General features: G+C 33.3%; 1 pseudogene; it reads right to left on the reverse strand.

The window, feature by feature from the left end:
* Positions 1-6,366: 6,366 nt before the first annotated feature.
* Positions 6,367-7,567, reverse strand: LOC143539634 (uncharacterized; annotated as a pseudogene).
* Positions 7,568-23,899: the final 16,332 nt, after the last annotated feature.

Below are 23,899 nucleotides of genomic sequence, written 5' to 3' on the forward strand. Positions count from 1 at the left end.
ACGGCTGGAGGCTCTCTCTAGGGTTAGGATAAATTTTGTGGCAAAGATTATAAGTCTTTTGTTTATAAAAGAATATCAAAAGCGAACCATATTTGGAAGATTTACTCGTTTAAGTAACTAAATACGATATTAATGACCAAATCAATGAAATAAGTTGTAGATTTTGTGCATGATCAGTAATTTATAAATATGGACTTGTATTTTAGTTATAATCCTTTTCTTGGACCTTAATTTACTCGATTTATGCCAAAAATAAGCGATTTGGATGCTAAAAACAAATTAGGAAACAAAATAAGCTATTTAATGAGAAAATCTAGTAAAATAACTAACAAAATTAGTCCATGTAGTTCCCAAAAATGCGATTTTTAGCCGTTTTAAGCGATTTTAAAGGTTTCTAAGGGCTATTTGGCATAATTGAAGTTATGAAATTATAAAATAAGTTAAACCAAGTTAAATACCAATAACTACAAATTTTAAATAGTTCGGAAGATCTGAATTATGTTCCCGAATTGGTTTAAACAAATACGAAAAATCCAAGATGCTACATTTTTCATCGGATGATAAGTTCTTGAGGCAAAGAGTTTTGTTGAAGAAGCTTTTTGGCTTGCTGCCAACTCAGAAGTCGGATCAAAAATACTGAATTGCTTAAGGTTTATGTTTATTTTGTGTGTTTTGGGTCACAAATCCAACACCCCTATCACGATCTGATTATGCTTTTTATTCACAGATCCGACATCATATCTGGTGACTTTGTTTCTGGCTCCGATTCGGTTTTTGATTCACAAGCAATCACCTATCCGAACCCTTGTAATTCTGTCTTTATCAGTTTTTTATTCATATAAAGAACAAGATATTTCATGTTTGTACCGTAAATGTTCAACATATTAATGTTCAGGAAATATAAGCAAGTTCAAGGACTCGTTTTATTGATTCAAGCACTAGATTAAAACAAATTATAACAAACTATAATTTCAACTAATTTTTGAAAGAACTAAAAAGAATAATAAACTCAGTATGTTCGAGTTTCATCAAGTTTGAAACTGAAGTCAATTTATGATCTCAATACATAAAATTTAAAACAGAGATGTAATTTTATAGTTTTATTAAAACTAAGGATAAAATAGTCATTTTGTAAGTTAATTTTAATCAAATGGGTAAATATGTAATACTGATGCATAAGGAAGGGGATCTATATAATAAAAAAAATTGGGTTGGGTATATATGTAATAGATTGATACTCCATATCTCTTAATAAACAATTACACTAAAGCTCATTACATTTTCTCTCTTCATTTCAATTAAATAATACTTTTTATACCTTTTATCATTACCTTTTCTCTTTCCTTCACTCACAATCACTCTTAAAATATATTAAAAATTTATAGATGATGAATAGTAACTTTTCAAATATACAGAAAAATCACTATTTTTTCTAAAATATAAAAACTCTTCACTCATAACACCCTGAATCACTCTCTAAATTATAAAAACACCCCTCCAACAATATAAGGGGTTGGATGAGAAATGCTAGGGAATACATGTAATTGCTCCAACTATTAGTGCTTACATTGGGGAAGAAATAAAAAGGTTTTTCATTTAATCAAAGGTAAAAGTGTTTTAATGTTTAGACATTGTACTTTATACATTAAATGTTGTTAAACTTTTAAACTTAAAATGTTCTTAAACTATCATTGTTAATGTTTTATAATATTAGTATACTAGGATAGTGACCCGTGTAAAACACATGTGGAAAATATAGGATAATTTTACTTGAACTACAACACATTACAAAGTTATTTTAATTCAAATACAAAATTCAACAATTAAGACATAGAAATATTACAAAAACATTTAAACTTTTTCTTTAACAAAAAAAGTAAATACTTGATAAAAAACAACGCAGTCTATAAGGAATACTTCAACATAAGTGGAGTCTAAGACCTGAAGATTTATAAAACATATTAGTAAAAATATTTATAATATTAATTGAAAAATAAGCTTATAAATAAATACCAAGTTTAATCTTTTTCTCATTAAGTTTCTAAAAATCTCCTTGTATACAACGTTTGTTGTTTTATTTCTAAGATGTTATTCTTTATTGAGTATGACTAATTTAATATCGGCTCTGCTCTTCACTCTTGATAAAGAAACATAAAGCTGGCCATACGAAAAAACTTGATCTTTTAACTATAAGGCAACTCTTGATAATGATTATCCTTGACTTCTGTTGATGGTCATGGCAAAACAAAATGCAATAGGAAACTGTCTTCTCTTTAGCTTGAAAGAAAGTTTTTTATCCGAATTCATCTCTAATCGATGCTAAATTGAATTGAATGTATTCATCTCCGATCATACTGAATTATGGAAATCCATCTTTAATCGGTCCATCTTCTTCATCAAATATGTCTTTGGTTGGTATGCTGATTTTACATTTTATTTCATTTGTTTTTATACTTTAATCTTTTAATAATCTAAACATAACAGTAAGTAGGATTTTTAATTTGGTGTACAATTTAGTATGTTTAATTTATGTCTTTCAATTCGTAAATATGTGTTCAATTGGTTCATCTTTTTCATCAAAACCGTGATTTGAAATTGATTTTAGTTTTATTTTTTTACATAATATGTCATACGTCATTTTTTCAATGTTAATTTAAATGATTAGTATTATTGAATCCTAATAATATGTCATGTCATTTTAATTTTATTTTTTGACAGAATATGTCATATGTCATTTTCTTCATCAAATTCGAATGCTATTTATAGGAAATCCTAACAAATAAGCTCAAGATTAATGAATATTGAATTGAATATAGATGAATACTAAATTAATATATTTCAAATTTTAAATTTTAATTTTGGAATGTTATTCTATAAATATTATCTTTTTGACTTATATATTTTTGTAACTCATTCATATAATAATGATACTAATTATTCTAATTATTATGAAATTAAAAAACTTACTAAATTTACTAGGTTTTATAAAAAGAAAGATGTATGCATTTACTATATAATCTACACATTCCAAGTTGTATTCTTCACCTTTTCTCCATCATCTGCCTTTGAATTCTTTCTAACAACGAATAGTGGTAAGTTCTTCATTCAATATTTTTATAATATTTACATAATTTCATATATAATAACATTCAAAGTTAGTTACAAAACTGATAACATATAATTATTTTCTTATTTGCTGCTTACAATGGAGGTTCAAAGTTTTACAATGCTTGATGAAATTGATGTTCTTAAAACCTCTCCATGCCCCATTAAGCTTAGAGTTTTGAGAGTTTGGACCATCAAGGATAACAATGGGCGAGAAGTGATCTCGAACAATGGAGGTTCAAATATCTTTTCATATCCATATATTTCACCTCATCGTCAAGTGATCTCGAATAATGGGCGAGAAGTGACCTCGAATTATGTACGTGTAAATTTTATCGTGTGTAGGATCATTTTATGTAATATGTAGATGGTTTTACGAATTTGGTATAAAGTTGAAAATATTTCTAGATTTGGTTAAATTTGAAATATTATGACGCACGAATTAATCATAGATTAAAAAAACAATTTAGAACAACACGTAGTTTGTTACTTGGTTATATTAGTTGATAAACTGGTATTCGAAATGCATCAATTATTTCATGGTACATGTAACTAGTGAAAAAAGAAACAAAAATAAATCCATAGTAACAAAAGGACATCTAATGGTATAAATAAATTGTAACTTACAAATCATAAAGCCTGAATATTAATACTTTAGACTTTTATTTAGGGATAGATTAAAAAAATTAAATGATGAATTATTTTAATCTACCTATACTACCCTTTTATTTATTTATATTATTTTTTCTCAAATTTCATTAATTACAATAAATGTAATACATTTTCAACAATTGATTAATAATCTAATGGTTGAGATCACTTCTCGCACTTCTCGCTATAAGAATCACTTCTGAAATGAATCTAATCCTATATATATATATATATATATATATATATATATATATATATATATGGGATGGATCATGCGAGAAGTGATATTATAGCGAGAAGTGCGAGAAATAAATCTAGACCATTGATTGTGTTTAATCAATGGTCAACAATATAATAGCATTATCGTAAATAAAGACACATATTTATGACATAGTTTTAATTAAAAAGGACATACATGTCTTTTGTGGTGTTGACCTAATTAAACCAGGCATTAATGTATTCGGCGGTTATTTTTTATAGCATAATCAATGCTCATAAGATTATTAATACTAGTTTAATACATATACATGATACATAAAAATATACACCAACTTGTCTCAAGTGACTACACGACATTAGTTTTACTTACACTGCATTAGATGTTTCTACACTACATTAGTTATGACAACACAACATTTGAAAGGGTCCCTACACTACATTAAATATGTCCAAAATACATTAGTTATGACTATATAACATTTGAAAGTGTACCTACACTACAATACATTAGTTTTGCCTACACAATACTAGATATATCTACACTACATTAGTTATGACTATACGACACTTGAAAGTGTGCCTACACTACATTAATTTTGCCTACACTACATTTGAAAGTGAGCCTACGTTACATCAGTTTTGCCTACACCACATATGATATGTCTACACCACATTAGTTATGACTTTATTACACTTGAAAATGTGTCTACACTATATTAGTTTTGCCTACAATACATTTTATATATCTACACAACATTATTTATGACTACACAATATTTGAAAGTAAGCCTACATTACATTAGTTTTTCCAAGACTATATATGATACGTCTACACTACATTAGTTATGACTATACAAAATTTGAAAATGTGCGTACCCTAAATTACGTAACTTTATCTACATTACATAAGATAAGCCTACACTACATTAGTTGATTAAAATAAAATTAAAAAAAAAACAAAAACTTCACATTAGATATCAAATAAAAAAATTAATTAGCCATGTGTTAGAATAAAATGATTTTAGATCAAATGTATTTTAATTGTTCAAATTTTAGATGAAATAAATAAATAAATAAATAAATAAATAATAATAATAACTTATTATTTGTTAGTAACTTAACATTAATTAAACAATTAATGAGTATGAGTTACAAAACAAAACATTTTATGTTTTACTAGCATACCCTTTTATTTAAATAATAAGAAATTAAAAAAGAAATCATGTGATTGGTTATAACCTCTTCTCGCACTTCTCGCACTAAGTAACATTTCTGAAATGAACCAAATCCTATATATATATATATATATATATATGATTCACCATCATTTTTCCTTTTTCATTTTCCATTCTCCACCCTTTTCGTAATATTTACTAATAAATAATACAATTACCTATCAAAGAAAAATAAAATAACTATAAGATCCATTAATATTTATAATGGAAAAAAGATGCATTAGAAAAAAAAACATAAAGCAGATGCATCACTTAGTTGTTTCTAGTTCGGCGATTTGGCCTACACATCAAAAAGTCATCATTGTTGTTGAGCCCATTTATGATGATTAAGTCTTTTGTATTAATTAGTTTAACTCACAATTGTAATTTATTTGCTTTCGTCTAGTTCTTGTATGTTTAGACCCGAAGCCTTATCTAAACAAACCTGGGCATATATGGAATGAAAGAATACAAATCTGGGAATATAAATAGTGCAAGCATGACAATGCAACAACTTTTGCAAATTCAAACTCTATTTTCTCTCTCTCTTTGCCTTATCTTCTCAACAACTCTCTCTTTCCATATATAGTAAATAATAAAACACTCAATATCGAGATCCTTGTTTGTTGTAGGTGATTTCCGCCGGCCTATAATAAGGATTGATCCAAGAACAAATTGTGTGATTCATCATAAAGACCTACAATTGTTAGGCAGTCGAAGTGTTAAATATGTTCTACCAAGCATACCAATTGAACCACATATCAAAGCCTTTTACAAGACCCAAAGTACTTTATACCGAATAAAATACTTTCTTTTAATTTTTTTTGTACTGAATGGCCAACAAGAATTTCGTTAACCATCAGTGGATTAATAACAAGTTACTAACCAAACTCTGTTTTTTATAACATTTATATTGGAATGTTAAACCGGTATTTAACTATTTATATATATTGAAAAATGAAATTAAATGTTAAAACATAGCATGGATTCTTCCTGCACTTACAAGCTACGAATCATATTCTTCCCATCATATTCATCATGACATCATCATAATGATTGTGATCATCGTCTATCACATGTTAATCAACTTTTTATTCTCCATCAACTTTTTCGCCACCTCTCACCGAGTTAAAAGAAAAGCGTGGCTTTAATTTGCACGAAACTCCTATCATTTCTTCTAGACAATTGTACACGCATTTGGATTATCATCACTGAATATTGAGGTAATATTATCATTCCCATTCCTACTGCTGTGATACTCACCGCTATAGTTAGTATGGCGCGGTGGTAATTCGGCTTGACCATTATTTGTGTACGGCTGTAGTCGTTCTGGACTGTTGTAGTGTGTGCCGGGTCTGTGATAATATATGTGTGTATTTTAGTGGTGGTTCTGGTGTGGTGTAACGTGTTTGCTGCGGAGGTAGTTCTGGTCTGTTGTAATGCGTGAATTGTTGTAGTGGTTCAGGTGGTCTGGCATAATACGTTTGTTGTGGAGGTGGTTCTTGTCTGTTGTAATGTGTCTTATATTGTGGTGGTTCTGGTCTGGCATAATGTGTTTGTTGTGGTGGTGGTTCGGGTGCGTTGTAATGTGAATATTGTGGAGGTGAACGGGTGTATTTAGTGACATAAGGTGTAGGCTTGTACGTGCTATAGTCGTGCTTCACATAGACCGATAGCGGTGGCTCATGTTTTTGTGCTGGATTCAAGTAATGTTCCACCGACGCTCGTTGATCATGCCTGTGACTGTGACCGTGGCCATGGTCAGGTGGGCAGTGGTGGACAATGTGAACCTCTTCCGCTTCTTTTGATCCTGAAAGTTGCGGTGGTTGTCGTGGTGTAGATTGCGGTTCTTGAGCCGTGGGTGCTTGTGTTGGTGCTGGTTTTGGTTCATTTGGTTTAGGTGTTGGAGGTGGGTCCAAAGGTAGTGTGCTACCTTTTAATGGCGGTTCAGTTGGCGGGGATGGTTGTGTTTCCGAAAACGTGATTGCATGTTTCCTTGTTTTCTTGATGGCCTTGACAACTTTTTCAGGATCCGCCCACCCGATAGATTATTGTCAGTTTTTGTTGAGGAACGTTGATATAGATATCATTTATGCCTGAAAACATTAACAAACCACGCAATTATTAGTAGAGGTTTTTGCATGTTAGTGCCCTGACTGATTATGTATATTTATGAATTTTGTGAATATTAAGAGTGTTGTAAAAGAATAACACTATGATCATGTGCAAAATAACGAGATAGTAGTGATGTGATAGATCAAGACAACCAATTAAGTTAATTATTTACCATTAATTCCATGTAATGCCTTCTTGATCTTTTGAACGCACCCATTACAGTCGATGCGAACTATAATCTCCGTGACTAATGGTTTCTGCATGCATATTCATATGAAAATTTTAGTATCTTGATCAAACTATCTAGTTATTAAGTATAAGATTGCCTAATTGGAGATGGGTTTTAGATGGTACCTCCATTTTTAGAAGAAATTGTTCCTAAAGGAGAGGGTGGGAAATCAATAATGAACATGTGGCATTCATTAGTGCTGAAGAGAGAATATTTAAAAGGCGCTTATGAGGTGTGCGACTTTGGCTCTAGAAAATATTAATTGTATGCTTGAAGATATATATATAATAAAACATATTTTAAATCTATCCATCTATTAATAAATATAAATATCTATTAAAAACTTTTACGTGTCGCTCTCGTCATCTTTTTTTAAGCCATGTTTAATTTGTGATTTGAGGTTTCTTATGTATTTTATTCAAATTCACATGTATACGTCTTGTAAAACCCTATAACAAGAAGGACTCAAACTAGTATTTAATAAATGCTTATAGTTCTAAAATGTGTGCCCTGCTTGCGGTCCGCGCATATGTGTGAACCCTTGGATGGGCAAAAGTGAAACTGTACTAATTTTGACGTTATTTTACTAATCTCGTGAAAATAACGTAAAAAGTGACGGAAGGTTAATTAGGCATCATGTGGTGGCGTTGATAGTCGAAAGACAAGGGTACATGCACCAATCGGCCGGTGTCCCGATTGTTGAGTGTTATGTGCTTTAGTTCAAGGCTTGATGCAAAACTACTATCGAGCCGAGGGTCTCACCGGAAGCAGCCTCTCCATTCCTACGGGGTAGAGGTAAGACTGTCTACATTTTACCCTCCTCAGACCCTACCATAACTTTGCTATTGGTGGGATATACTGAGTACGATGATAATGATAATGATGAGTTCTAAAATGTAGTTTGCAATTAAACAAAATAATAATATTATTGAGAATGATAAATTGCAGTTTTGTATAAAAGAATTAGTCCCATTTTGTTTACTTTTTCCTTGTCATACATTAAAAGTTTTCAATTCCCTAACTATACACTGACGTATTGATTTTGGCATTTTAGGCCTAATTTACACATAAATATTATTAAGGAGAAAACTTATCATTGTAGGAAAACCTTATTGATCTATGTTTTAAACTTGAAATCATAAAATTCTAAACATTAACTATCACTTTCATGTCAGTAGACCGGAAGGCCAACTACTATATTAAGGTTTTTTATAGTTTAATATTTAGTTATGTTATATTTTATGTTGTTTTTTTAGAAATTATGAAAATAACCATTGACCGGCAATATATCAATAAATAAACTTGACTTTTGAAATTGCGAAAATAGTCGACTTGTTTTTTTTTAATTTAATATCTAGTAATTATTTATATAGAGTAAAAGAATAGCTTGATGTCACAAGCTTTTTATTGGGCCACACCAATTACGGTTGGCTTTGTTTTTTTTTTTTATCGTAACGATGCTAACATAAATCGACTGACCCTGCGTAGACTAACTGCCTCAACGCCCCGGACCGAAAACACTCGGACTTTAATAACGCCCGAGTTTTACTGTCCGATGCCACCCCATTGGTCCACCTCAACTTTTATCTATTTTTTGTTTTTATTTTGTTTTCGTTCCAGGACCTTAACAAACGTGACCGAAACCGACCAAATTCCTGTCGACTCACCATCTCAACATCTGGGAAGAACAACGCTTGGGTTACACAGACCGAATAAACGTCGTTTTAAAATTTTTATTTTTTTATAAGTTAATTTGATGAATTTATTTTCTAGGTTTCAATGTTCGGGTTTAACTGGTTGTGTGTTAACACCCGGGTTATAACGACCGATTTCGCCATCCAACGCGTGAGTAAATAACTAGTTTTCTTTAATAACAGAATGACACTTATCACCAATCAAGGGCAGATTTAACACAAAATCTACTTATCTTTAATAATAGAATGACACTTATCACCAATCAAGGGCAAATTTAACACATGATTAAAATCTTCTGCATTGGGGTTTCACGACAAAGACTACCCGGATCACGTATGTTTTTTAAAATGTCCCTTTATGGGCTAAAACAAGCCCGCGAGCATGATACTTTCGGTTCATGGACTATTTTAACAACGTGGTGAACACCGCCTCCCATCTCGTTTTCTTTTTTTTACGCGAGCCCGTTGTATATACAACGGGTGATTTGGCAAGTCTTTCAATATCAATTTCTCTCCAAACCGTCACTTTATATGGAGTAACTAAATCCCCAACCGATAATTATGGTAGGGTCACGAATATGGACTCATGAAGAAGAGATAGTGTTAGCAAAGGCCATGCCAAAACATATTCCCTTGTTAGCAAAGGCCATGCCAAATCCCCAGCCAAAACATATTCCGTTTTTGTCATAACTTGAGAACCATAATGAATATTAATATGATTCCAGTTGGAATTCTTCTCGGTTTTAATGATATTTTTACGCATTAAATTTATAGGCTATTTATTTTGGATCATCCAGCTCGCTTATTTTATTCTTATTATCGTGATAGCTCGCGTTAATCCCAAAGGTGAGTAATCACATCCGTTTTTTCTCTATTTTGTTTTGAGAGCTTTATGCGTACACAAAACTCATGTTTATTTATTTACTCAAGTGCATTATAAACTCAATTTCATTATTTGCATATTGTGATATTGCTCGATTAGTTGTTACATTCTATTTGACTATGTGTTTACAGTTTTATGGTTGATTGGTATCTTATCCTCATCCTCATAGTATGATCATACGCTGTCGGAGTAGCTCGTTATCTATGTGATTTGGATAAAAAGACAACTTTTAATTGTTATACTAGTTGAAGTAATGCACATTATCACAAGAAATTGTTGACTTTAGTATTATATATATATTTTAAATTGCGATTACTTGCTCAACCTTATGTTGACAAATATATCTATTTTTACACATATCGCTGGTTGCTACATGAGATGATTGAAGTAAAGTTTGAAGACACTAGTTATACCTTAGGATTTAATAAAACAATGAAAAATTTCTTTTGCTTTAAGTTACATGTAATACTTTGGTTTATTTTGATTTTGTGAACACTTGTGTATTTTGATATTAATAAATTAATTAGCTATTGTCACTATAATTATTTAGTATTTTTTGAGCTATGCTACAAATATTGTCACGTCCCAACATATTCCGTCATCAGGTTGAGGTGTGACAATTGATGAGGTTATTCATGGCTAAATTTAGTTAATGATGATCGATATTGATGCATATCATGTATATTTAGGAGTGATCATGGTTCTTAAGACATAATATGGACAATAAGATGTGTGTCAAATTAGATTCGGCTAGAGACAAACATTTTTGTTTGTAAAGTGTTAGTAAAATATCAATTTTAACAGCGTCTGAAATGGCCCTAATACATGATCGAGTATTCTTAAGATAGGATGCTAACCGTCCACACTTATTTGACGCTCTAGGTTTGACTCACCTAGAAATGCCATCAATAAGGAAATACGTGACTGTAAGAAAAACTTTGTGAGTTAGGTTTCGAACTTAAGACAATAAGATCTCAAGTATTAACCATCATCGTCATGCCATTGAATCAGAAGACCAACTGTTGCAAGTAAATTATTTGATATATGTTATTTGTTTATATAAATTTAATTCTATTTTTTAAGTTTTATAATTAAAATATATTAAATTCGCTTTTAACATATATTTTTTCAAAATTATTTATTTCTAACCTAATATCTTATTTTAAAATTTTAATAAGAATAATATAATTAATCCCTCATAATCCAATTGCCCTCCTTTTTACAATTATAATCATAATCCGATAACAACCGTGCAAAAAAGGCGGAGTTATGCGTCAAAGTTGAGACAATGGGATCCTTAATTAATAGCTTCAAAAATCAACACGAATCGTCAATGGTCGATGATCTATCAACTGTCATCGTGAGGTATCTACTTGATCTGTTATTGTATTTAAGTTTTTTTAGAATGTATACAATTGGATTGCAATTGGATCTTTATGTTGAAGATAATTACAGTTTTACTCAAAACAGTTTGTGAATTGTGAAAGTTTGAGGAGTAGAACAATTAGTTTTTTTTTTTTTGAATGGGAAAAAAAAAATTCTTTATCCTTAATGTGTTTATCTCAGGAAGCCACTGTTGAGTACATCTACTTATGAAGCACATTTTAACTTTTCTTTTCGTCTTATTAGATGATGTTTCCTGGCGCATGGCATGTGTGCACGATGATTCAAAAATTGTTGCCATGATTACAAATTGAAGAAAACTCGTATATGACTGTTGTACTCGATGAGTTTGACATGTATGCTTATTCAACCATCTTGCTATTATACATATACAATTTTATAGGATATACTAGATTCTTTGGAGTTGTGAAGCTAAATTTACAAGAAGGCCAAGACATATTATTGTGGATAAAGAAGAGAACTTCGAGATAACTTGTGATTTCCCCTTGATTTGCCGCCTCTTTACAAATGGCGTCGCTTGTTTTTGGTAAGCGAGTTCGTGTATTATTGGTTTTTATTGTTATATATTGTGGCTCTTAATGTTTTTTATACATATACTTTTTACTCTCTGTTGGATTGGAGCTTGGAAAATAGTAAAAGAAGTCCGTGAGTGGGAGACAAAACTGTGCCAGTGCCAACAACATAGAGCCACAGAATATATGTTGGCACCCATCGGTATATATGGGATTTGGCAAGCGTCGTATTCACTTGGTAAACTAATCATAGGGTTGGAAATTTTAACTTTTCAAACTTTAATACTTATTATATTACCAGTAGGAACAAAAACCTGGTTGAAAGTTATATAAGGATTCTTTATTAAGGCAAAGCTTATGGATAGAACTTGGACATAATGTTTGTGTAAAACCAAACTTACCAACTGCACTAACGAATTACTGGTTCACTGCTTCTGTAAGCAAATTACAAATCCTTAGTAATAGAGGTTATTTACTTTAAATTAATCAAATTCTATATACAAATATAGTTTATTGTGAAATTGTGTATATATAAAGGTAATTAAATTATGACATCATTAGATTTTTAAACCTGGTACAACGGATTCGACTTGTTGACCAGTGAAGTGTTAACATGAGATGTCCGGTTTATTTTAAAATCATTGGTTATGATAATTAATCATTTGTTGACCAGTGAACGTAAGAAAGTTTTAACAAAAGTTCTAACTATTTGTGTCAGAAATGTGTTGGAAATTTCCAACGACATATTTTTGTAGGTAATTTGTTGGAAAATGTGTAGAAAAATATTTCCTACGGGGCTTTTTCCCACAAACCCGTTTTTCTTGGAAATGTGTTGGAAACAATGATTTCTTACGCGTTTCTAACGAAAAATGATGTAGGAAGTCAATGAATTTTCTAGTACTCTTTTTAACTTTTTGGAAGTTTAGGTGCTATATTTTCAAAAAAAATAAAAAAATCACTATAGCAATCGCGGGTATTGTAGCAATCACGTCGCATGGGTACTGTAACAATCGAGTCGCATCGCACCGGGTACTGTAGCAATCGAGTCGCATCGCACCGGGTACTATAGCAATCGCATCGCACGGGTACTGTAGCAATCGAGTTGCTCGGGCACTGTAGCAACTCGGGGGCACTGTGGCAACTAAGTACTGTAACAACTCAGCACTGTAGCAACTCGGTACTGTAGCAAAAAAAATAATTTTTTTTCTCTTTCACTACAAAAAAAAAAAATCTAATCAAGTTAAAAAAAACGTCTTACGAACCTAAGCTTGGAGGAAATCTGGATATGGGGGAAAGCCAAAAGGAAATATTAAAAAGAGAATTCAACATGTTTAAACATATTTAAGGAGAATCGGTTGTCCTCTCATCAACAGATTTGAGTCACTAGTCACTAAAATGAGAAGTGCCGGTATCATCAATGGCTTGTTTGAGATCAACATGAAGTTGTTGGATTCACTTCATTATATACATGGAACAACAGTGTGGTCATTATTAAGAGAACCACAAACCTGAATACCATATCACTCTCAAAGTTGACTTTTGCCATCAAGTCTTTTGAAATAATGGATGATAAGCTTCGAATGAACAATCAGTCCAAATAAAATAAAGCTGGGACAAGTGCAGTAGGTGGAAGCAGTCATGCATGTTCTATCATTCCCGAGGTACACACAAATCTATGCACATAAGCCTGCATTCATAAAGTTGAGTTCTATAGACAAAACTATGATGTCATTTTGAAAGAAAATTCAAAGTTAAAGAGTCTGAACAATGAATATGTCAACGTTGACAAGATGTACACCATCAAGATAAAAAATCACCATGACGATGTTGCTAATTTAAGATTAAAAATTTTTCAATCGCAAAAAGAAATTGAATATTATAAAAACATAATTACAAACTTAAAATCTGAAAATGAAAGCTTGGAAATTGCGCTTTCTGATAAAAAAATGAACTTCTAAAAAACATGAATTAGCTGTTGAAAAATTTGAATTAGCGTCTGCTAAGTTAAATGACATTCTTGGAGTACAAAGGAGTGCTAAACAAAAGTTGGGTTTATGCTATGATTATTCAGCGGTTCCTCTACCTTTGAATGATAACTACACTAGCCTACCTCACTTTAGTAATAATAGCCCTCTAGAGGAAGAGATGGTATATGGAATTGATCATGTACCAAAACCAGTAACATTTGTTCCTTCAGCTTCTAGAGCAACTGCTCCAATACATGTAAATGCTGATTCTAGTGGTTATTCGTCTTGTTCAGCAGGTTGTGTTGAAGAAAGTGGTTCGGTGGAAACGGACACGAGTTGTGATTAAGAAACCGTTTGTAATGAAACTTTTGTTGAAAAATGTGTCAATGAAAGTAGGCCTGTTGAGGTGAACATATCAAGTTGTTCATCATGAAATTGTGAGACTGAGGATAATTCAAGTAAAAGTAAAGTTTTTGAAAATGAAAAAGGAAAGTACTTCGTGTAAATATGTTCCACCAAATAAACGATCATTTTCTCAAACAACCAATCAATTAAGAAATCCTCGGTTATACAACTTCTGTGATAACAACTACTATGGTCATTATCAACAAAATTTTGTTGATCCATGTTACACAAATGTGTTTTATAATCATGTTCTTTTCCAAGGATCACCTTTCCCACAACACCAACCACATTATAGTTCAGATGAGTTTTATGGCACTCCTAGGATAAAGTGCCGTTTTGTGTGTGGTCACTCTTCTCACCTTGAAAGACATTGCAAGCACTGGTTCAAGCAAAAAATTGATATTCAAAGGCGGCTTAGTCAATCCCCAAAAGGAGCTTTCAGTAGCCCTGATTCAAGGACTGATCAAGCTGATATGAACCCAGTGAAATGGATGTGAGATCCAAAGTAAATAAATTAAAACACAAAAAGAAACCTTTTTAGAAATCCAAAAAGGATAAAATCAAAAAGGATCCTAAGATTGTAAAGTTTGAGGATTCACCAAAAATAGTTCTAAAAACAAGAAAAGAGAAGTCCAAAATTGTCAAAACCAAGGAACAAGGGTTTGGTTGGATTCGTAAGGACTACTCTTCATCAAGTGAGGCTCCAACAAGAAATAAATGGTCTTCAGAAAATAAAATTAAGTTCGGTCGGTTTACGGTTGACCTTCCAGGGACAAAAGTATCCTAAGAACCCATGTCTATTTAAATGCTTAGTGCATGCATGGTCAATCAAGAGGACTATCAATAGTATTAGGTACTTAGATGGTGATTGCACCCGACATATGATAGGAGACAAACCCTTGCTATTTGATGCTAAACCATTCCATGGCAGATTCGAGTTTTTCAAAAGCGACATGGGAGGACAAACTTCAAGGAAGGGAAGCCTTGTTTAAATAGTTCAACAACAACTTATCGAGCGTTTCTCAAACTAACCTCGTCCAACTACTTCTCTCAAGGGATCCAGCATCAGTTGTTGGGTCTTGTTTTGAATTTCTTCAACTTTGTTATACAATGTGATAATGCATGCTTAAGATAGTCCATCTGACAACAACTTTGCTAACATTTTCACTAAAGCCATCGATCACGCCAGATTTGAATTTCTGGTCGAATCGCTCGGCATGATCAATTTGAATAAAACAACCTATCTATCCTTTTGTTTTAAAATTGTAAATATTTTTCAAATATGTCACAATTTTAGAAGGAGAAAATGAGTTAAGTTTAACTCACCAAAAACATTTTCAATTTATTTCAAGAAAAACAAAAACAAGTTATTTGACTTTCCAAAAAGACTTCATGTTATTTTAAGAAAACCTGAAAATATTCCAAATGATATTGTCCCACTTAGAGGGAGCTCCTGCTTAGAGGGAGTCGAATATTTTAAAACTTTTAAAAATTTTGTGAAATTGATCCGACCCTTGGAAAATGATAAGAAATTATTAATATTGATTCTAGCACATGAAAAGAGTAGATCAAAAGCCAATAAGATTATTGCTTGACGTGTAGATAGGCTTGACAAATGAGTAAGTGTCAAAGTGATATAAACTTAAATATCTGCCTATGCTAGTGGTTACACGTTATGAAGCGGTTGCCGACTCTAACAAAAGTCACACCAATGAAGGCAGAAACGTAAATAACATGTTATACCCAAGCCTCTCTTTACCTTATCACAGTTGTCTTATGTAACCACGTGCCAAATTTTTAATTTTGTTGAGTCAAGAAAAGTGTAAAGAAAAGATAAAGAAAAAGAGTCAGAAAAGAAAAGAAAAGGAAAGTTTAAAAGAGGTCTGTCTTAGGGTTTTTAACTTTAATTTATTTCTTCATTTATTTTGATTCAAGTCTTGGACTTTCTCTGTGCGATAATATGGTATTATCCGACCTGACTGTTAAAGTCCTGAATCTTCTACTTTATTTTATTTTTTTTCTTTTGTTCAAGTCTTGGACTTTCTCTATTTGTAGTCATACAAGACCTGATTGTTAAGACCCTGAACTTCTGTTTTGTTTTAATGTTTCTAGATAGAGTCAAGTGTCCAAAATAAAGTGTCAATAAGCGTACCGTGATCAGATAAGAAAGGTTTAAGTTAAGTTGATGTGACATGTGAAAGCATACTATGCCCGAGTTATGATGAAGTCTGTAATTTATCTGATTAAATGGGGACCACATAAGCATTTTGCCTAATACATAACCTTAACATATAACATTAACATCCAAATACTTGTTAAGTTTAAAGTGGACAAATTATATCTACAATCGACTTTTGGTTCTTGGCATAATAATATCCAAATAGACGTGTGATCTAGAACATTAACAGATAATGTGATTCCATGTCGTGATCTTTCTTACAAAAATATTAAAATTGTTAGAAAATTTTGTAAATATTATTGATATGTAATGTTAATTTCATCTTTACTCTTATTTTTTTTGTTTTCTTTTGTTTTATTTTATGTTTCAACTTCAAAATATTATGTATATATTTTTGTAATATTAAAATATATGAAAATTCTAAAAAGATTGTAAGTTTTTATTGTTTTCGTACATATTTTATTTAACATTTGTTTTATTCAAAATCATGAGTTTTGTTGTCAAGGTCGTTCATGCAAAGTTTGTTGGAAACCTAGGACTTAAACAAATCACTTACAAGTTGAGGGACTAAAATTGAGAGGGTCTGTAAACCAATTCTTCTTTGACCCTCGAGAGGGTTTATAAATGAATCTTATTCGTTCTAAGTTTTGTGCAGAAACTAAAGTTGCAGATACTTAAGTGCTTAAAAGAAATCGAGAACGTGAAAGTTGGTGGTTGAATCTAAAAATACACTGATTGTATCTGAAGACAAGGAAAGAAACCAGGCGGCTTAAGAAAGTCAACAAAAGAAAATTAGATGTCGAGCCTCCCGCATCTGATGTTTCTAAAATTTGTTATGCCGATCCTTCTCAGAAATAAGATTGAAATTCAAGTCTACAAGACCGAAAATAAAGATTTGTCCAAAATCCAATCTCGTTCAAGATCCTGATTAAGACAAGTACTAAGTTTCAAGAAATAAAGACGAAGCAAAGAACTTGATGAAGGTTCCTCAACATACTCAATCCTAGAGGGAGATTGTATGGCCGATATTCTATATTGTTATTAGGATTGTTGTTTGTTGTTTTAGTTTGCTTTTAGTCGGTGTATTACGTACTCAGTACGTTTATTTTGTAAGTTTATTATGTAAACTTTGGAGAAATGGGGACCCTATAAAATGGTCACTTTACCATTTCTCCAACAACTCTAGAAACAAACTCTTTGAAAATAAAACTCTCTCCACCAAAACCTCTCCTTTTCTCTCTTTTATTTTATTTTAACAACACTAAGATCTGAGATCCGAGTGTTGTTGGTGATTATCACCCGCCAAACAACAACACAGATTGATCCGAGTAACGTTGTGAGATCCATCTAGAGGACCTACAGTGTGCAACAGGTCATACCTGGAATGACCCAGACCAGAACCGGCTGGAACCGAAACCGTTTAGCTGTATATTTCAAACCTGGAACCTGACCATATACAAACGGGCTGGCCCGGGTTAAAAACAGGTTTAATGGGTCAGGTACAACGGGTTTCACAGGTCTATGTTGACTTTTGAAACGAACATCAATTTTGACTTCAAGGGCACTAAAGCAACACAAAGAACAAAGTAGGTGCTTGAGACTTGATGTTGATAAACAAGATATCTGCAGATACCTTCTCATTACCATATATAAAACCTTCAAACTATATCCCAATCTGAAATCTATGTGAAGCTCTTCCATCAATTATAGGTAAGATCTGCATTTGAAACCCTAAATTCGTCCTTATTCGAATCTAATTAACCTAATTGGTAGTAAAAAACATTCATCATACACACATGAACCTGAGATTAAGAACTTTCCATTTAAATATTAGATTATTCAGAGAAGAATTATGATGATTACCAATGAATTGATGACTGATGAAGAGAGATGTGCTAATCACTCAGGGTTTTGAAACTTGTTCGACGATTAGTTATCCAAGATTTGAAAAGTTGTTTTGGACTTCCGTCTAATAATAGCACTGAATTGGTGATTAGCTATGTAATCCAGAATCACCCCAATCTGATTTGAAATACTGGTTCGGTTCGCGGGTTTTTTAAACCGGTTCCACGGGCTACGCAGGTCTAACCTGTAATCTGCACGCCCCTATTCAACACTGTATCGGAGCTTGGCTGGGGAATTACAATACTTGACTTTCACGCGCACTGACATTTTGCTTTTTCGTGCAACAAATTCGCACGCACATGCATCGATGTCTGATCTCTAGAACGACCTCAAAAAATTTTTTGTTAAATTAAAGGACAGCGACATGTGGTCTCACTTTCAGGAAACCGGTGGATCCTTCTTTACTTGCATAGAATAACACCGATTAGACGGGTTTTCTAGACATACGCTGATCCACTTCGGGCTATTGCATAACTAACCTTATCTCTTGGTGCTCGAACGCCAAGCAGCTATCTCATGGCCGAGTGCTGAAATTGAATACCGAGGAGTTGCAAAAACTATCGCCAAAATCTGTTGGCTCGGGATACTTCTGCTGTAACGTAGGTGTTATTTACTTATCGAAGAATCCCACACAACATCAACATACGAAGCACATCAAGTTCGTCATCTATTTTGTGAGAGAACAAGTTCAACAGGGTCAAGTCCAGGTTCTACAAGTGCCTTCTCATTAATAGACATATTTACGAAACCCTCCCTCATGTACTGTTTGAGGACTTCCTCTCCAGTCTTAGCATTCATTTACCTCCCGCTTCGACGACGAGGGTGTGCGTAATAGATAAGAATTATATTTGTAATAAATAATATTCCTTTGTCTCTCTCATTTATAGTTGTATATTATCTCAAAGAGATATACTTTGTAATTATATATAGTGACGACATGATCAATGAAATTATTTTAAGGATTCAATCGACAATTGTATGAAAAGAATTGTTAAATAAACCCAACCAATCAATTGAGTCAAAAGTATCATATATGATATATATGGCAGACTTAGTAAAAAACTTACAAAGCTCTTTCCATATTCCATAATATAAACCATACTCAAAGAGCGAAACTTTTTTTTAGATAATTCACCGGCCTTCTAAATCAACTTGGTGGTTCATATTTCCAGCCAATTAATGTCACTCATTTTTTAAGAAGAATAGTCAAGAATCATCTCTTTGGAACTGGTGATTCCTGGATTATTAATCAACTTTTGGTTGATGCTTTTTCGTTTGTAATTCCGGAAACTCTTTGCAACTTGTTATCCACCTGGAATTGATCATGATTTCATCATTTTTAATCAACCTTTTCTTGTTGCTTTTTGGTTGTTCTTTCCAGCTGCCATTATTAACTAAGACTCAAAATTAGGAACTTTGTGTATGCATTTGTATGAGAGTATAGGGCATCGAATAAAACTATGTATTAGGGTGTTTCTTTACGTAATAAGGTTGATTAAGATTTTATAAACTATTGATACATAAATAGTTTCGTAAAAAAATTAATATTTAACAATCTTTAAAACTAAGATGTAACAAGCTTTATTCAATTTCAAAATATGAAATCTCCTAGAGAAAATTGTGTTTTTTTAGTTTGTAATAGCATTGTATTTTAGTGGTGGCCCGTGGCCAACCGAAAAGATCTAGTACGTAGTAAGCGTAATTGAGCTAATATACATCTGAGGATTGAATTTGGTCACGAAAACCGTCGTTAACTGACTTGCGTTTTAGGTAAGATGAAAAAACACAATAACTATTTTATATTTTTATACATTCACTAGTCAATATTGACAGATAATTCTATAAGTTTTGGTATCCCAATCTTCTATCTTTCATTCAAACCATAAACATGGTCTTATACAAAAGAAAAGAGGAAAACTGGCAACTAATTAAGCATAGACATTAGGAAACTTTAATCAACATAAATGACATAATAATTATTCCAAAAATCACTCCTTTCCTGTACTCCCTCTCAAGTTGGAGTATGAAGGTTACGAATGCCCAACTTGTCAAGTAATGGTTGTAGTTGTCGAGCTCCCAAAGGCTTAGTAAATAGGTCGTCAATTTGAGACTTGGTATCAACATGTAGCGACTCTATGTCTTTTGACTCGACGCGTTCTCTTACAAAGTAACAATCCATCTCCGCGTGTTTGGTTCTTTCATGGAATACCAGGTTATTGGCAATTTGTTTAACTGCTAAGTTGTCACAAAATAGTTGTGTCGGGTTGTTTGGTTCCACACCCAATTCCTTCAAAAGCCATCGTAGCCAAAGAATTTCACTCACCATGGTGGCCATCGCATGGTATTCGGCTTCTGCCGAGGATCGTGATACAACCGACTGTTTCTTTGATTTCCAAGACATTGGTGCACCTTCTAAGAGTAGTAGATAACCACTCATCGATCTTCTTGTATAAGGACATCAAAGCCAATCGGAGTCCATATATCCCACCAAATTTGTTCCCCCTTCTTTTGGTAATAATATGCCTTGACCCGGAGTTGCCTTTAGGTACCTTAGAACTCGCATAGCTGCCTCCATGTGATTTTCCTGTGGATCACCTACAAATTGCCTTAGCACATTAACCGAGTAGGTAATGTCGGGTCTAGTCGCTTGCAAGTACAACAACCTCCCCACGAGTCTTTGATATTTGCTTGCATCGGTTCTAACTTCTTCATCATCTCTTGATAGGTTGGCAACCCATCATACCACTATCTTCAAGAATATCGAGGATGTACTTTTGTTGATTTAAAATCATTCCTTCTCGGGTGCGTGCCCCTTCTATGCCCAAGAAATATTTTAGAGGGCCAAGATCTTTGATGCTGAACTTCTCATCAAGAAACATCTTTGTCTCTTTAATTTTATCAACATCGTTTCCCACTAGAATGACATCGTCAACTTAAATGAGAGCTGCAACTAAGGATCTATCGGTCTTAAATATAAGTAAGGAGTGATCGGCTCGAGACTGTTTAAAACCAATTTGCTGTAAGGACGAGGTGAACTTTTGATACCAATTTCGTGATGCTTGCTTTAAGCCGTAAAGGGACCTTTTGAGTCTGATACTTTGTTTCTTTTCCCTTTTCAAAGCCTTGCGGGATTTTCATGTAAGCTTCTTCCTCTAACTCGCCATGTAAGAAAGCGTTGTTGACGTCAAGTTGGTTGATGATCCAATTTCTTTTGACTGCTACTGCAAGAAGAGTTCTAACCGTGACAAGTTTGGTAACAGGGGCAAACATATCATGAAAGTCAATCCCTTCCATTTGCGTGAACCCTTTTGCAACCAACCTTGCCTTGTACCTCTTGATTTCTCCGTCTGGCCTGTACTTTATTTTGTATATCCATTTTGACCCTATGGCATGTTTGCCTTCCCAATTCCTCAAGACTCCATGTGCCGTTTTGTTCAAGGGCATGAATTTCTTGTTTCATAGCATCTCTCCAATTTGCATCCTGAACAGCTTGATTAAAGGTTTTGGGCTCATCGTTTGAGCCGATGGTCGATAATAAAGCTTTATGAGAATTAGTGAAATTTTTATAAGTGATAAAATTAGCAATCGAGTGTATCGTGAAGGAATCTTGATTGGTGACAGGTGACGTTAGGTCTATGGATGGCGGTAGATGCACGATGTAGTCGTTAAGATGGGCTGGTTGAGATCTGTGTCTTTTTCCTCTAACTGGTTTAGTTTCATGTACATCTCTTGGTTGATCATTTACAACATTATTTTCTTGTTGGGATGTGTTGGTTTCTGTTGGGCCATGATCACTTAGCCCATCATCATTGGTAGCAACTTCATCAGGTGGGTTAATATCATATGATGGCCATCAGGTGTGGGTGTTTCACTTGGGCCGTGGTTATTGGCTGCCCACTTTCATTCGGGCCATTGCTATCATTTGGTTCATTTTCACTACTGGATTGTTTGTTTGTAACAGGTTCTAGTTGGGTAAAGTTGAACCAAGGTGGTAATTCAAATATCTCAGATTCTTCATCATCCATGTGAAAATTTATCTTCTCTTGTGGAAACACAGTTTCGACAAATCTCACATCCCTTGATATCACCATCTTTTTATGTTTAATATCATACACCTTGTATCCCTTTGTACCGTGCGGGTAACCTAGAAATATTCCCGGTCTCCCTTTTTCTTCAAACTTGTCACCTTTCGTCTCGTTTCTACTGTAGTAGGCGAGGCAACCAAATATTTTCATGTGACCATAATCTGGCTTTTGGTTGTAAACGAGTTCATAAGGCGTCATGTTGATAGTTTTAGATGGCAACCTGTTTATTATGTATGTGGCGGTTAAGAGCACTCGCCCCAAAAGGTGGACGGTAAATTCGCTTCAAATTTAACGCCCTTGCGGTTTCAAGCAAGTACCAGTGTTTTCGTTCGACAACATTGTTTTGTTCCGGGGTATGGGGACATGTGGTTTCAAGTAATATCCCTTCTTCATTATAGAAAGTGTTCATTCGGCTCGAAGTGAACTCCCCACCATTGCCACACCGAATCCTGTTAGCATTATTTATCAAATTGTGTTTTGATCATTTTATGGAAGGCAATTAAACAATCACTTGCATCCGATTTCTGTTTCAAAAGATAAACCCAAACGGATCGGCTAAATTCGTCGACTATGGTTAAGAAATAGTTTGCTCTAGTTGTTCCCCATATATCACAATGTAAAAGGTCAAACATTCCTTTGTTTTAATAGAACTCGTAACAAACGGTAATCTAGTAACCTTTGCCTTCGTGCACGAATCACAAACATCATCATTTGTCTTTAAAGAAACGAAATCAAGAAATGAAAGTTTACAATGTGAAGCATGTCCCAAACGTTGATGCCACACATCATTATTAACCGCCATAACCATTCTTTCACATCCCACCATCCTCATTCGGTATAGACCTTGTTGGCATTTACCCGTCCCAATCACTTTCTTCGAACTCAAGTCATGCATAACAAAAAAATCGGTGAAAAACGTTACCGCACAATGAAGATCTTGAGTCAAACGACTAACGGATAGCAAATTGCAAGTGAATTCAGGAACGTAGAAGACATTTCAAATTTTGGTTCCATTTGGCAAAGTGCATGACCCTCTTACTTTAACAGGTATAGAGTCACCGTTAGGTATGGTTACAGGTAGTTCCCGTGTTGTTTTGATGTTGCCATGAAACAAGTTATAACGGTGGGTTATATGCTCTGTGCAACCAGAGTCTACAATCCATCTGTTACGTTCATCCAATCTACATGGCATGTTTGCCATCGATTGGTTAGCTTCAACATTGAGTGATCTTTTTTCGGTGAACATATGAATAAATTGCTTATATTTTTCATTATTCAAGCCCGGTGTCAGGCTCGATTCATTCTGGGTTGTTTCATTACTGTTAGATCCAT

Source organism: Bidens hawaiensis, unplaced genomic scaffold (assembly GCF_021521415.1).
Source record: "Bidens hawaiensis isolate Kalapana, Puna unplaced genomic scaffold, B.hawaiensis_p1.1 tig00011963_1, whole genome shotgun sequence".
Classification (NCBI taxonomy): Eukaryota; Viridiplantae; Streptophyta; class Magnoliopsida; order Asterales; family Asteraceae; genus Bidens; species Bidens hawaiensis.